Raw genomic sequence first — 15076 nt, 5'->3', positions numbered from 1 at the left:
CCACGGCAACGACGCCAGAAAACAGTCTTGATGACCCACAAGTATAGGGGATCGCAGCAGTCTTCGCGGGTAGTATAACCCAATTTATTGATTCGACACAAGGGGAGACAAAGAACACTTGGAAGCCTTAACAGCGGAGTTGTCAATTCAGCTGCACCTGGAAACAGACTTGCTCGCAAGAGTTTATCAGTAGTAACAGTTTTATAGTAGTAGCAGTAGTGAAATAACAGCAGCAGAGTAACAGAGACAGCAGTAGTGATTATAGTAAACAGCAGGATTAAAATACTCTAGGCACGGGGACGGATGACGGGCGTTGCATGGATGAGAGAAACTCATGTAACAATCATAGCAGGGCATTTGCAGAAAATAATAAAACGGTGTCCAAGTACAAAGCAATCAATAGGCATGTGTTCCAATTATAGTCGTACGTGCTCGCAATGAGAAACTTGCACAACATCTTTTGTCCTACCAGCCGGTGGCAGCCGGGCTTCAAGGGAATCTACTGGATATTAAGGTACTCCTTTTAATAGAGTACCGGAGCAAAGCATTAACACTCCGTGAACACATGTGATCCTCACATCGCTACCATCCCCTCCAGTTGTCCCGATTCTTGTCACTTCGGGGCCATTGGTTCCGGATAGCGACATGTGTATACAACTTGCAGGTAAGACCATAAACAATGAATATCATGATGAAACAATAACATGTTCAGATCTGAGATCATGGCACTCGGGCCCTAGTGACAAGCATTAAGCATAACAAGTTGCAACAATATCATCAAAGTACCAATTACGGACACTAGGCACTATGCCCTAACAATCTTATGCTATTACATGACCAATCTCATCCAATCCCTACCATCCCCTTTGGCCTACAGCGGGGGAATTACTCACACATGGATGGGGGAAGCATGGCTGGTTGATGGAGAGGCGTCGGTGATGATGATGGCGATGATCTCCTCCAATTCCCTGTCCCGGCGGAGTGCCAGAACGGAGACTTTTGGCTCCCGAGACGGAGTTTCGCGATGTGGCGGCGTTCTGGAGGCTTTCTGGCGACTTCGATTTCTCTCCGTGCGTTTTTAGGTCGAAGGCAATATATAGTCCAAAGGAGGGCGTCGGAGGCCGGCCGAGGGGGCCACACAACAGGGCCGCGCGGGCCCCCCTGGGCCGCGCCGCCTTATGGTGTGGGGCCCTCGGGCCTCCACCTGACTTGTCCTTCTGGCTCCGTCAGTATTCTGGGAAAATAGGGCCTTTTGCATAAATTCCGAGGATTTTCCTGAAAGTTGGATTTCTGCACAAAAACGAGACACCAGAGCAGTTCTGCTGAAAACAGCATTAGTCCATGTTAGTTGCATCCAAAATACACAAATTAGAGGCAAAACAATAGCAAAAGTGTTCGGGAAAGTAGATACGTTTTGGACGTATCACACTACACTCCGCCGCCATCAACCTTCAACGTGCTTCTTGACTCCTACTGGTTCGATAACCTTGGTTTCTTACTGAGGGAAAAACTTGCCGCTGTACGCATCATACCATCCTCTTGGGGTTACCAACGGACGTGTGCTTTACCGCCACAAGCAGCAGAGGGCGGAGAAGGCGACGAGGCAGGCTGCGAAGAAGGAGGACCGCGCACGACGGAGGGCGGAGAAGGCGACGAAGCGGGGCTTCATCGAAGCGCAGCTCGCCGGGCCGACCACCATTGGCGAGGACGACCCCCATTGGATTGACCTCTTCTCGTCGGATCTGGTGTCGGGCACGACACCGGACTCGTCAGATGTCGAGTTTTAGTTTAGTTTTATCACACTACTTTGTAAAAATATGAACTACGGAGTATCTATCAAGCTAATTTTATCCTATTTTATGTTTATTTCTAGTATTTGTTTGATCTTCTGTTTTACTGCACTCTATTTTTCATTATATTCTGTTTTTTGGCGCTGCATTATAGCGCCTCTGAAAATACGCTGTTTCAGCCCTGCATTTGGCCGCCACAGTCTTCAGCTTCCGGTGAAGCTATTGTCGGCTCCATGCGCAGCATCAGCCCACAGCGCCAAAATATAGAGCCACTGCTGGAGTTGCTGTAATATGTTTGTCAGCAGGAGCTTACCTAATTAGTGAAAAAGATGTTCAGCGTGGGATTCGAAAAAAAGATCTTCATGTTTTTTTCCTAGCTATCCTACTTCGGACTTTTGATTGTGGTGGCTAGTGCATGAAGCTTGACACCTGTATTATGTGATCCTGATATGAGGATAAGAACACCTTCCGCTTGCATTGCTAATGGTGTCTACTGCAGCAGTGGCGTACCTTCAATGGAGACTGATGCAGGAGAGTTGGTACTGGTGAGCCTGCACTTGACATTATCGTGCCACCTGAAGTAGGTGGTGTACGTATTGGGATTAGACTGATAAGCATAGCACCTTGCAAAGAACAAGATGCTGCTAGTGTTGGTTAACGTGATTTTACGCCAAAAGTCATGTATGCTCAACAGGTGCCGTACCTAGTTTGGATATTGTGTTGTTACCCTTTTGTGGTTTGGTGTTTGTCCAACAGAGAAAGCTACTCTTTTCCCGTGTAAGTGTTATTATGTGAACAAAAGTTGTGTGTACATATATATCGGTCAGAGAACCAAGATTGCATATTCTTGCCTGGTTATAACACATAAGTCATAATAACAATTAAAGGGAAAAGGAACATTTGCCTTTGCAATGTGATTGTGCCAAGTAGATTAGACAACCAACCACAAACATTACAGGTCAACAGCCAAATGCATGCGAAAGTCCTAAGGTAAGCTCCATAATACATGTTGAAACCAAAAGCCTAGAAACCATAAGAAAGGTAGCTCCACATCACGCTTCCACGACAATGACATACTGATCATAAAACATATATCAAGTCAGGACAGCTGCACCACTTGGTAAGCATCCATGGGGTCTGGCTCAAGAGCGAAGACTGTGTGAATGCTGCAAAATGTGGCTCTTGCCTCACCCCACCCATACATCTTATCATGTAACCTTACCAAATCAGCATGAATCATCTTGACATAAACATAGCTCCTCTCTCCATGCTGATGGGATTGAACAATGCGCCAGTTGCAGTGCTTGACTTGTCAAACAGTATGTAGGAGATGACGAAGCATGCTGGCTAGTCTTTTGTAGTGACAATGGCTTGGAGTAGCTGGTCCTGTGAACCACCCAACTGGATCTTTACAGCTTGAAGGACAGTCCGTGCCATATAAGCTACCGTTGCTGACTTCAGCTCGAGTTCGGGTGAATGACAATGACATCTTGTCCTAGAGATGCAGATCCTTCTTGATCAGATTCAGCGGAATCATCACCACTACTTACGGGGTGTCGGGTTCTACGTAAGGCACATCGTGTACATGCTCCAGTTCATAGGAGTCGGGTGGGATAGCACCGTTTGCTGAAATCTCTACAATACCAGCTCCGGGTAGACCACCGGTCTCTACAGAGGGTAAACCACCAATATCCACTTCGTAGGATTCTCGTGGCACGACACCTTTCGCTAGAGGCTCTACCCTACCAGCTCCGTGTCCACCACCAATCAATCAGGCATAGTCATGACGGGTTCTACCAATACAAAACCTCCTTCGGGTGGCATGACAACTTCGGGTGCAGGATCATCAGCAGTAACTCCAGCATCAGCACCAGTTAAATCGGTCTTGACAATAGGTAAACCGTTTTGCTCCAGTTCAGAGAATTCCCGTGGCACGACACCGTTCACTAGAGGCTCTACACTAGCATCTCCAGCTGCACCACCGCTTTCTACAGCAGGGTAAACCCAATCCACAACCTTCTTCATGTGGCACGATGATGCTGTGTATAGGCTCATCGGTACCAGGTCCAGCTGCATCAGTCTCCATAGACAGTAAACAAGGTGGCGTCGGAGGTTTAAAAGACTGGCATGCCATTTCACCTTTGTTATCAGACAATATAGAGTTTTCTTCAACTCTATGTTTCTGCAATAATAAGCACATGAACAGAAATTAGACCAGAGCATCTAGCCATCTAACAGGGGCAGCGGCAAAACAAGCGTCGGTCCATATGTTTGTCATCTGGGATATCAGAACACACAGATTTAGAAGTCATTTCACATAGCATCCGCTTTTTCGTTCCTTCCCCTACGTCCATCTGGAATAAGTAATACTATTGATCACATAAAACTAATTAATCAAATATATGCATATGTTGAGAAGTTTGCACTGCAAATTGTGGATTCTGCTTTCATCACCTACGAATCGTCGTAGTACTATTGATCACATAAAGCCAATTCATTGAATATATGCATATGTTGAGAAGTTTGCACAACAAATTGTGGATTCTACTTCCAATCACCAAGTAATCTCGTGAGAAATGCATGATCAAGATATGTTTCTCCCTCTTGATCGACATCTGCATCTCCATTAAGACTAATCATCGTGTGATGGTGCTCTTCAGAAGAGCGCATACACTTCCAATCACCAGACAAGCAAAAAATTGTTGATTCTAGTAATGCTTAATCAGCAGTGGCCATGGAACGACCACAGATCGACCAAGCAAAAAAAAATCATCAGCCTACTGACCACCAGGCAAAACAAACTAGGCCCATACATGGCCTCACAAATCATCATCAAACATCGATAAAACTAGCAAGTTTGAACATGGATTACTAATTTATTTTATGATAAAGTGAGTATATTAATATCGAAAGATATTGTTTACACTGAGCCTCTGCAACAACGCAATACCTTACTAGTAGTACGGATGCACATGGATTCCTAATACTCCCTCTGTTCGGTTTTAATTAGTTGACGCGAGGGAGAGAAGAAAATGAACTGTCGATGCTTTCAACTAGAGTCAATTAAATACGAACGGAGGAAGTACGTAGTAGTATTGACAAATATCCGGATCTAGTCTAAAAACAAATTGGCATGTAAATCCTAGTAGTCTACTAAACTAGGATCAATACCCTAGATTAGGGTTGCAAGCGGCGTCCGCGAATCGTCCCGCAAAGCAGAAAATTAGAGCAAATAGTGGTTGAGATTAGAGCAGATTTAAAGCACTCGCACTGAAACTAGCTAGCCCGCTACCCACCCCGCTTGACACCCTGCCCTAGATCTGAATCTACACCAAATATTCAAACAAGGATGAGCAACCGCCAATAAAATTTTATCCGCACATCATCATCTCTACCATACACAAGGGTATGGTGATTTCACATACAGCCATTGTTGCCGCGGGACGAGGATGAGTGATGCGCTGCGGAGAAGGTGCCTCACGCCTCTGTCGTTGCCGTCGTCGAAGAGGAAGTCGAAGCCGCGCGATTGTGGTCCGTCGCCGATATGGAGGTGGAGCTACTAGGGAAGAGGTGGAGGTGGAGGTGGAGAGGGAGTGATGGTTTGTACTAGTGGGGGCCGGTGAGGTAGTTATAAATACAGCCTCTCTCTCTCTTTTGGCAAGGAATGCAGCTTCTCTTGGAAGGCAACGAGGCAACGCACTTCAGATTTCGTATATTACTATAATAATATGGGCGGAGAAATTTGGACGCATCTGTGTTGTCTTGTCAAATGAATCACCTGGATTTGCTTTTAGTACTCCAGATTTGGGCGACCCAAGGAAGTAGAGATAGTAATGTACGCCATCTAGCTGCACGCTATTAAATCAAATAAATGGTCATGCCATTTACTTTTAAGATGGTGCAGCAGTTATTCTGACCAAAGAAACATACACGTCTGCTGATTATTTTGATAGTACTACTAGTAGTACTAATATTTCTGATGGGTATACATTTACCGTCCGCTAGCAAAGATTGTTTGGCACATTGTTCTTATGGCTTTCAACATCACACCCCTTAATAATATTATTAATCAATGTTTGGGCAATTAATTGAGTTTGTTAATAAAAAATTAAAACCCACAAATCCAACTGTACTATTTGTAGGGCCATATGAAGGACAAGGAATGATTTTAAATGCCATATGGAGTACCTCCAACCATGTGAAATATGGTTCTGTCATGCAGGTGATACCCATGGCTTCGCATTGGATCCGTATGTTGTCCTACATACAGTCAACTATGAAGTACCACGATTTAGTTTTTGGGTGCAACTGGCTAGAGAATGATGCACGGGTTTGTACAGCCAGTACAATTCACATTAAGATTTTCTGATAGGATGTTGATGTGTATATGTAAGAATCATACACTAGAATGTCTTCTATGTTTAGATGGCTGATCTACGTTTATACTTTCTGTGACCATGAGGTTAAGACCTTTGTACTGTAATAAAGATTGCTAAATAACAATATATATGTATGCCTCTAGGGACACTGAAACAGCCAAACAACCATGCATGTGTATAGATCGTATTTGATCAAATTACAAGAAGCACCTGGGTTCATGCAAATAACATCAATTTATCACATAAGTACATTAGCTATAAATAGTTAAATATGAGTCAAGACCAACTGAGCTAGCTAGTAGTATGATCCTACTATTACATAAATATCCCTAACTCTGATTGTCTTTGTTCCAGTCCAGCGTGTTGGTGTAGCTTGGGATGAACCAAAACCCCGTCTGCCAGTTGGCCCTTGGACCGCTGCTTGAGAAAGAGATGCTTTGGTGGTCTTCGCCATTTAGACTGAAGTGGAAAATTTGATGATGTGATGTATTAAACGGAAAGCCAATGGCCTGAGGTGTGCTGTAGATGCAGTTTGTTCTTGTCAAATATCCTGGGAAATGTTGCACCACCCACTGGCATGAAAATCGGATAGTTCACCCCAAGGAACATAGAATAGTCTCCAAGATTAGTAACCCTTTCCCACGGGTTGGCTGGAAGTAACAGACTAGTGTCATTCGAGAATACAATGCAGGTATACCCCGAATAGCTGTGAACAGCGCGACCGCAATGGACAGAAGGGGTACTATCATAATAAGTTAGAGCACCGTCAGCGTCAATATCCATTACGCCACGTTGATAGACCAGGAGAAGTCTAGAACGATCTTGAGATCTTGCCAGCCACCACGTACGACTATTAGACTCAAAATCATCATCGCCATCAAATCCAGTCGTCCACGGAAGGAATGGAGCAGGGAGCACTATAGGACCTTGAAAAAGGAAAGAACACATCACATGAAAATATATTTCATGATTTATTTACTAGTGATATTGATTTGATAGTAGATGCCAATACTAGTACTTTATAAAATCATGGTCGAACATAAGATGGTTTGAAATATATTTCGAACATCTTGGTAAAACTTCATATGGATTTAAAACATGTTCCCCAAAATATTGGTCCAAATTTTAGATGGTTTGAATATAGTACTCCTTATTCTCTAGAACCGGGGGAATATAAACAAATGAAAGTATTTATCAATATTGCATGGCACCTTTATTGATTCTATTTCTACTCTACCATAAATTTCCAGGGAGTAATAATAAAGAAACTTAATTACTAGGGGGCCTTTTTCCTACGGAACAACATGCACATTAGACCATACTAAAATTCCTATAGATGTTAAATTCTATATATTTCCATACCACAAGAGGGTTATGGTGTGCGCCTATGGAATTCCTTTAAGCCAAAAGATGCCAAGACAGTTCAACAAATAAGAGGTGAAATGCTATATAAGTTACGTATATAAATAAGATAGGGAGGAAATGTTACCAAATTGATTAGGATCCCATGCATAAACATTTCCGAGCTCAGTAACGGCGAACACAAGTCGGTTATGTATAATTGCATCGCAGTATATGGTGTCGTTCTGAAACTGGTTTTCAAGAATTATCCATGTACGAGGATATTCGCCATGGAGGTAGGCAATTGCAAAGTAGAAGATTGCGACAAGGGAGAAATCTTCATACCCCCTAGCAGCTGTAGGAACTTGGCAAATAGCTATCTTCTGCAGTTGAATAACATAACCCTGATACCCGAATATAAGTGGATTGCGTGTGGTTTCAAACTTCTTCCTCAAAGATGGAAGCTTAATCTTGCGATGAGTGTAGACATCGAGGAGGTTCCACTTGCATTCGGGGCCAACCATGGCGATCCAATCTCCATTGGCGCCTGCCCGCTCCTCATCTTTACCGTGTGGCATTAGGCCATCATAGGAGAACCTGTCCAGCGGCACTAGTTTGCACTTGCTGTGCACCGGCAAATCCTCCTTGAACACCCATGGTTTATCCGCTGGGTCACAATAGAGAACACATGGAAGGCCAAATGGCTGAGAAGCAGGCAGAGTGGCACTGTATTTGGCTGACTGAAGAATACTTTTGGAGGAGCCGACTAGGGACGCGGCGGTGATGGCGTCGCATTGGCTGATGAGCACTTCAAGGGGGCCTTCTGTAAACACCTTGTGAAACAACCCAGATCCACAGACCCTGCTCAATTTCGCCATCGCAATGAGGCAGGTGGTACAATGGGGTTGGTATTTTCTTGGGAGATTTACTGATTCGAACTTTGGGAGAGAGATGGCGATCAATGGCGGCAGGTGGGGGTTTGAGTTGGAGAACAGAGGCTCTCAAACTGGGCACTGCTGGATAGGATGCGAAAGCGCCATGGCGGAGACGCAGGCGCGTGCTATGGAAGCTGGGCGGAGTGGGGATAGACGACGGAGGTGAACCGAGACGCTCCTCCTCTTATGCATAAACTGCCTACTGCAGTTTCGAGGAGAGTGTGAATGTGTTCAAAAAAAGAGGAGAGTGTGAATGTGTTCAAAAAAGAGGAGAGTGTGACTGTGACCCGACACCCGAGTAGGAGCAGACGGACTATAGGAGTAGTGATACGTCTCCGACGTATCGATAATTTCTTATGTTCCATGCCACATTATTGATGATATCTACATGTTTTATGCATACTTTATGTCATTATTATGCGTTTTCCGGAACTAACCTATTGACGAGATGCCGAAGGGCCAGTTCCTGTTTTCTGCTGTTTTTGGTTTCAGAAATCCTAGTAAGGAAATATTCTCGGAATCGGACGAAATCAACGCCCAGCATCTTAGAATCTCCGGAAGCATCCAGAACACCCGAGAGTCGCCAGAGTGGACCCACAGGGGGCCTAGGAGGTAGGTCGGCGCGGCCCAGGCCCTGGCCGCGCCGCCCTATCATCACACCGCCTCTTCGACCCTCTAACGCCGCCTCTTCGCCTATTTAAGGGTCCTCGACCTAAAACTTCGATACGAAAAAGCCACGGTACGAGAAACCTTCCAGAGCCGCCGACATCGCGAAGCCAAGATCTGGGGGACAGGAGTCTCTGTTCCGGCACGCCGCCGGGACGGGGAAGTGCCCCCGGAAGGCTTCTCCATCGACACCACCGCCATCTTCATCACCGCTGATGTCTCCCATGAGGAGGGAGTAGTTCTCCATCGAGGCTCGGGGCTGTACCGGTAGCTATGTGGTTCATCTCTCTCCTATGTACTTCAATACAATAATCTCATGAGCTGCCTTACATGATTGAGATTCATATGATGATGCTTGTAATCTAGATGTCACTATGCTAGTCAAGTGGATTTTACTTATGTGATCTCCGGAGACTCCTTGTCCCACGTGTGTAAAGGTGACAGTGTGTGCACCGTGTGGGTCTCTTAGGCTATATTTCACAGAATACTTATTCACTGTTATGAATGGCATAGTGAAGTGCTTATTTATATCCCTTTATGATTGCAATGTGTTTTGTATCACAATTTATCTGTGTGCTACTCTAGTGATGTTATTAAACTAGTTTATTCCTCCTGCACGGTGTAATGGTGACAGTGTGTGCATCGTGTTAGTACTTGGCGTAGGCTATGATTGTGATCTCTTGTAGATTATGAAGTTAACTATTGCTATGATAGTATTGATGTGATCTATGCCTCCTTTCGTAGCGTGAAGGTGACAGTGTGCATGCTATGTTAGTACTTGATTTGGTTGTGTTGATCTGTCGTGCACTCTAAGGTTATTTAAATATGAACATCGAATATTGTGGAGCTTGTTAACTCCGGCATTGAGGGTTCGTGTAATCCTACACAGTTAGTGGTGTTCATCATCCAACAAGAGAGTGTAGAGTCTAGCATCTATCTATTTATTCTGTTATGTGATCAATGTTGAGAGTGTCCACTAGTGAAAGTATAATCCCTAGGCCTTGTTCCTAAATACTGCTATCGCTGCTTGTTTACTGTTTTACTGCATCTCTACTGGCCGCAATATTACCACCATCAACCACACGCCAGCAAGCACTTTTCTGGCGTCGTTACTACTGCTCATATATATTCATACCACCTGTATTTCACTATCTCTTTGCCGAACTAGTGCACCTATTAGGTGTGTTGGGGACACAAGAGACTTCTTGCTTTGTGGTTGCAGGGTTGCTTGAGAGGGATATCTTTGACCTCTTCCTCCCTAAGATCGATAAACCTTGGGTGATCCACTTAAGGGAAACTTGCTGCTGTTCTACAAACCTCTGCTCTTGGAGGCCCAACACTGTCTACAAGAATAGAAGCTCCCGTAGACATCAAGCACTTTTAAGCGCCGTTGCTCTGGGAGGAAAGGTAAAATGCACTCATACTCCGGTTCCTGTAACGATTTCTTTCTGGCGCCGTTGTGTGTGTGCTCAAAGCTATTTCCTTTAGATCCTGTAATTGCATCTTTTTGTTTCTTGTTTACACTAGTTAGGCATAATGGAAAACAACAAAAATATGAGAGATCTTTATGAACTTTATCTTGAATTAGGACATGATGTGTTTGAAGAGAGAATTAAAAAACCCATGGAACTTTATATGCATGCTAATGGGAATATTATTAATATGAATGCTTTGAACAATATTGTTGCTAATGATATGGAAAATTCTAAGCTTGGGGAAGCTGGCTTTGATGAGCATGATCTTTTTAGTCCCCCAAGCATTGAGGAGAAAATTTACTTTGATGATACTTTGCCTGCTATTTATGATGATTATAATGATAGTAGTCTTTTGGTACCACCTGTTATGGAGGATAAATTTGATTATGATTACAATATGTCTCCTATATTTAATGATAGCTACTTTGTTGAATTTGCTCCCACTACAACTAATAAAATTGATTATGCTTATGTGGAGAGTAATAATTTTATGCATGAGACTCACGATAAGAATGCTTTATGTGATAGTTATATTGTTGAGTTTGCTCATGTTGCTACTGAAAGTTATTATGAGAGAGGAAAATATGGTTGTAGAAATTTTCATGTTACTAAAACACCTCTCTATGTGCTGAAATTTTTGAAGCTACACTTGTTTTATCTTTCTATGCTTGTTGCATTATGCTTCTTGAATTTATTTATTTACAAGATTCCTTTGCATAGGAAGCATGTTAGGCTTAAATGTGTTTTGAATTTGCCTCTTGATGCTCTCTTTTGCTTCAAATACTATTTCTTGCGAGTGCATCATTAAAACTGCTGAGCCCATCTTAATGGCTATAAAGAAAGAACTTCTTGGGAGATAACCCATGTGTTTATTTTGCTACAGTAATTTTGTTTTATATTTGTGTCTTGGAAGTTGTTACTACTGTAGCAACCTCTCCTTATCTTAGTTTTGTTGAATTGTTGTGCCAAGTAAAGTCTTTGATAGCAAGGTTGATACTAGATTTGGATTACTGCGCAGAAACAGATTTCTTTGCTGTCACGAATCTGGGAAAAATTCTCTGTAGATAACTCAGAAAATTATGCCAATTTACGTGAGTGATCCTCAGATATGTACGCAACTTTCATTAAATTTGAGCATTTTAATTTGAGCAAGTCTGGTACCTCAATAAAATTCGTCTTTACGGACTGTTCTGTTTTGATAGATTCTGCCTTTTATGTCGCATTGCCTGTTTTGATATGCTTGATGAATTTTTCGATTCCATTGACTTTCAGTAGCTTTGGGCAATGTCCAGAAGTGTTAAGAATGATTGTGTCACCTCTGAACATGTGAATTTTGATTATGCACTAACCCTCTAATGAGTTTGTTTCGAGTCTGGTGTGAAGGAAGTTTTCAAGGGTCAAGAGAGGAGGATGATATACTATGATCAAGGAGAGTGAAAGCTCTAAGCTTGGGGATGCCCCGGTGGTTCATCCCTGCATATTTCAAGAAGACTCAAGCGTCTAAGCTTGGGGATGCCCAAGGCATCCCCTTCTTCATCGACAACATTATCAGTTCCTCCCTTGAAACTATATCTTTATTCGGCCACATCTTATGTACTTTACTTGGAGCGTCTGTTTGTTTTTGTTTTTGTTTTTGTTTGAATAAATACTTGTGTGGGAGGGAGACACGCTCCGCTGTTGCATATGGACAAGTATGTCCTTAGGCTTTACTCATAATATTCATGGCGAAGTTTCTTCTTCGTTAAATTGTTATATGGTTGGAAACGGGAAATGTTGCATGTGGTAGTGTATAATAAAATACTTGTAGAACATTGAGCTTTGATAACTTGATTCTTTGCAAATGTTTTGAGGTATTTAGATGGTAAGGCTTGCTGGATAAATAAGTTAAAATTAGTAGTGGATTGTTGTCTTTAAGCTTGTGCCGTACTACAAACTCTATTTAAATAGTTGAAGGCGTAGTTGGACTTGATAGCTTTCCATGTCTGAGAGTTCATCGTAATAACTAAGTTGTGCTGAAGGTCGAGGGAGCTAGCGGGGTACTTGTGCCACCGTGAACGGCCCTCCTTGGAGTAAATTTTAATCATGCTCTTAATGATGAACCTGCTAGTTGTTTGCAATAAGCTTGTGAGTTCTTTTTGACTAATGTTAAGCTACGGTTTTTGGCACTTCCACCATCCAAATTTGCTAGCCTCTTCGGTCTTGTGCATTGCCTTTTGCTCACATTGAGAATTGTGCATACTTCACGGTACATCCAAACCCGTGGGAGAACTTTCTCTTGTTCTCCTACACATAAGCCCATACATCTCCTCAAAACAGCCACCATACCTACCTACCACAGCATTTCCATAGCTGTTCCGAGATATATTGCCATGCAACATCCATTTTACATTACATGCCATGTTGTCATTTACTATTTATATATTGCTTTGCATGATCATATACAGCTGATGTGTGGTTTACCCATGTTACGCTAGATCATTGGACATCCTGCTACACTGGCAGAGGCATACAGTTTCATACATCATGTTTCATTCATTATGAGTTATTTGTACCCAAAAGTGTGTTGTCATATTAGGATGTTGCCCCTAAAAATGAAAAGAGCCGTGGAGGCCATCAAAAAGAAAAAAAGAAAGAAAAAAAATGAAAAGAAAGAAAAAAATGAAAAAAAATGAAAAAAGGAAAAAAAGAGAATAAAGAAAAAGGGGGCAGCATTACTATCTATTATCCACACTTGTGCTCATGTTTTAGCACCCGCATTATTCATAGTCATCATTTGTGCTCATGTCTAGCACCTACACTTCATATGAGAGAGTTTTCATGTTTTACTAGTATAACTATGTGGGGAATTACACTATAGAACTTGGGTTGTATATTCCAATGATGAGCCTCCTCAAAAGTGCTCTAGGTCTTCATGAGCAACCAAGTTGGATGCACCCCCACTAGTTCCATTGGAGAGCTTTCATATACATATAGCTCTATGTGCATCCGTTGCATGGCAATCACTACTCCTTGCATAGCTTCGATCATAAGGCTTCCTCTTGTCTAATGGTCATTTACAGCTTTGCAAGCCTTTCTTCCATTTGGCCTTCCAAACCCCCATTAACGTTCTTTATGCCATAACATCCTGGTGCTAATACCAAATGCTTGCGCTCACCGGTTGAGTAGACTTCCAAACAGTTGATTCATGACGTTCATGTTTATGTTTACTTGACTGAATCCTTCTTATGTTGTGAAAATTTACTTGATGCTTGGAATGAAGGATAGAACTTCTATGCTGAATACTTAACACATCCTTAATGAACTTTGTACGGTTGCATGTCTTTAAAGCAATAGTTCATGAAAACTTCCAGCTTGTCTAACTCTTGCATTATCATCTCTTATATCAATATAGATATTTGCTTTGAATGATTTGATATCGGCTCATATGCTTTACAATAGTATGATCAAGGTTATGATGGCATGTCACTCCAGAAATTATCTTTGTTATCGTTTACCTGCTCGGGACGAGCAGAAACTAAGCTTGGGGATGCTGATACGTCTCCGACGTATCGATAATTTCTTACGTTCCATGCCACATTATTGATGATATCTACATGTTTTATGCATACTTTATGTCATTATTATGCATTTTCCGGAACTAACCTATTGACGAGATGCCGAAGGGCCAGTTCCTGTTTTCTGCTGTTTTTGGTTTCAGAAATCCTAGTAAGGAAATATTCTCGGAATCGGACGAAATCAACGCCCAGCATCTTAGAATCTCCGGAAGAATTCAGAACACCCGAGAGTCGCCAGAGTGGACCCACAGGGGGCCCAGGAGGTAGGCCGGCACGGCCCAGGCCCTGGCCGCGCCGCCCTATCATCACACCGCCTCTTCGACCCTCTGACGCCGCCTCTTTGCCTATTTAAGGGTCCTCGACCTAAAACTTCGATACGAAAAGCCACGGTACGAGAAACCTTCCGTAGCCGCCGCCATCGCGAAGCCAAGATCTGGGGACAGGAGTCTCTGTTCGCACGCCGCCGGGACGGGGAAGTGCCCCCGGAAGGCTTCTCCATCGACACCACCGCCATCTTCATCACCGCTGCTGTCTCCCATGAGGAGGGAGTAGTTCTCCATCGAGGCTCGGGGCTGTACCGGTAGCTATGTGGTTCATCTCTCTCCTATGTACTTCAATACAATAATCTCATGAGCTGCCTTACATGATTGAGATTCATATGATGATGCTTGTAATCTAGATGTCACTATGCTAGTCAAGTGGATTTTACTTAAGTGATCTCCGGAGACTCCTTGTCCCACGTGTGTAAAGGTGACAGTGTGTGCACCGTGTGGGTCTCTTAGGCTATATTTCACAGAATACTTATTCACTGTTATGAATGGCATAGTGAAGTGCTTATTTATATCCCTTTATGATTGCAATGTGTTTTGTATCACAATTTATCTGTGTGCTACTCTAGTGATGTTATTAAAGTAGTTTATTCCTCCTGCACGGTGT

Source organism: Lolium perenne, chromosome 3, assembly GCF_019359855.2.
Source record: "Lolium perenne isolate Kyuss_39 chromosome 3, Kyuss_2.0, whole genome shotgun sequence".
Lineage (NCBI taxonomy): Eukaryota > Viridiplantae > Streptophyta > Magnoliopsida > Poales > Poaceae > Lolium > Lolium perenne.
This window is presented reverse-complemented; position numbering follows the sequence as displayed.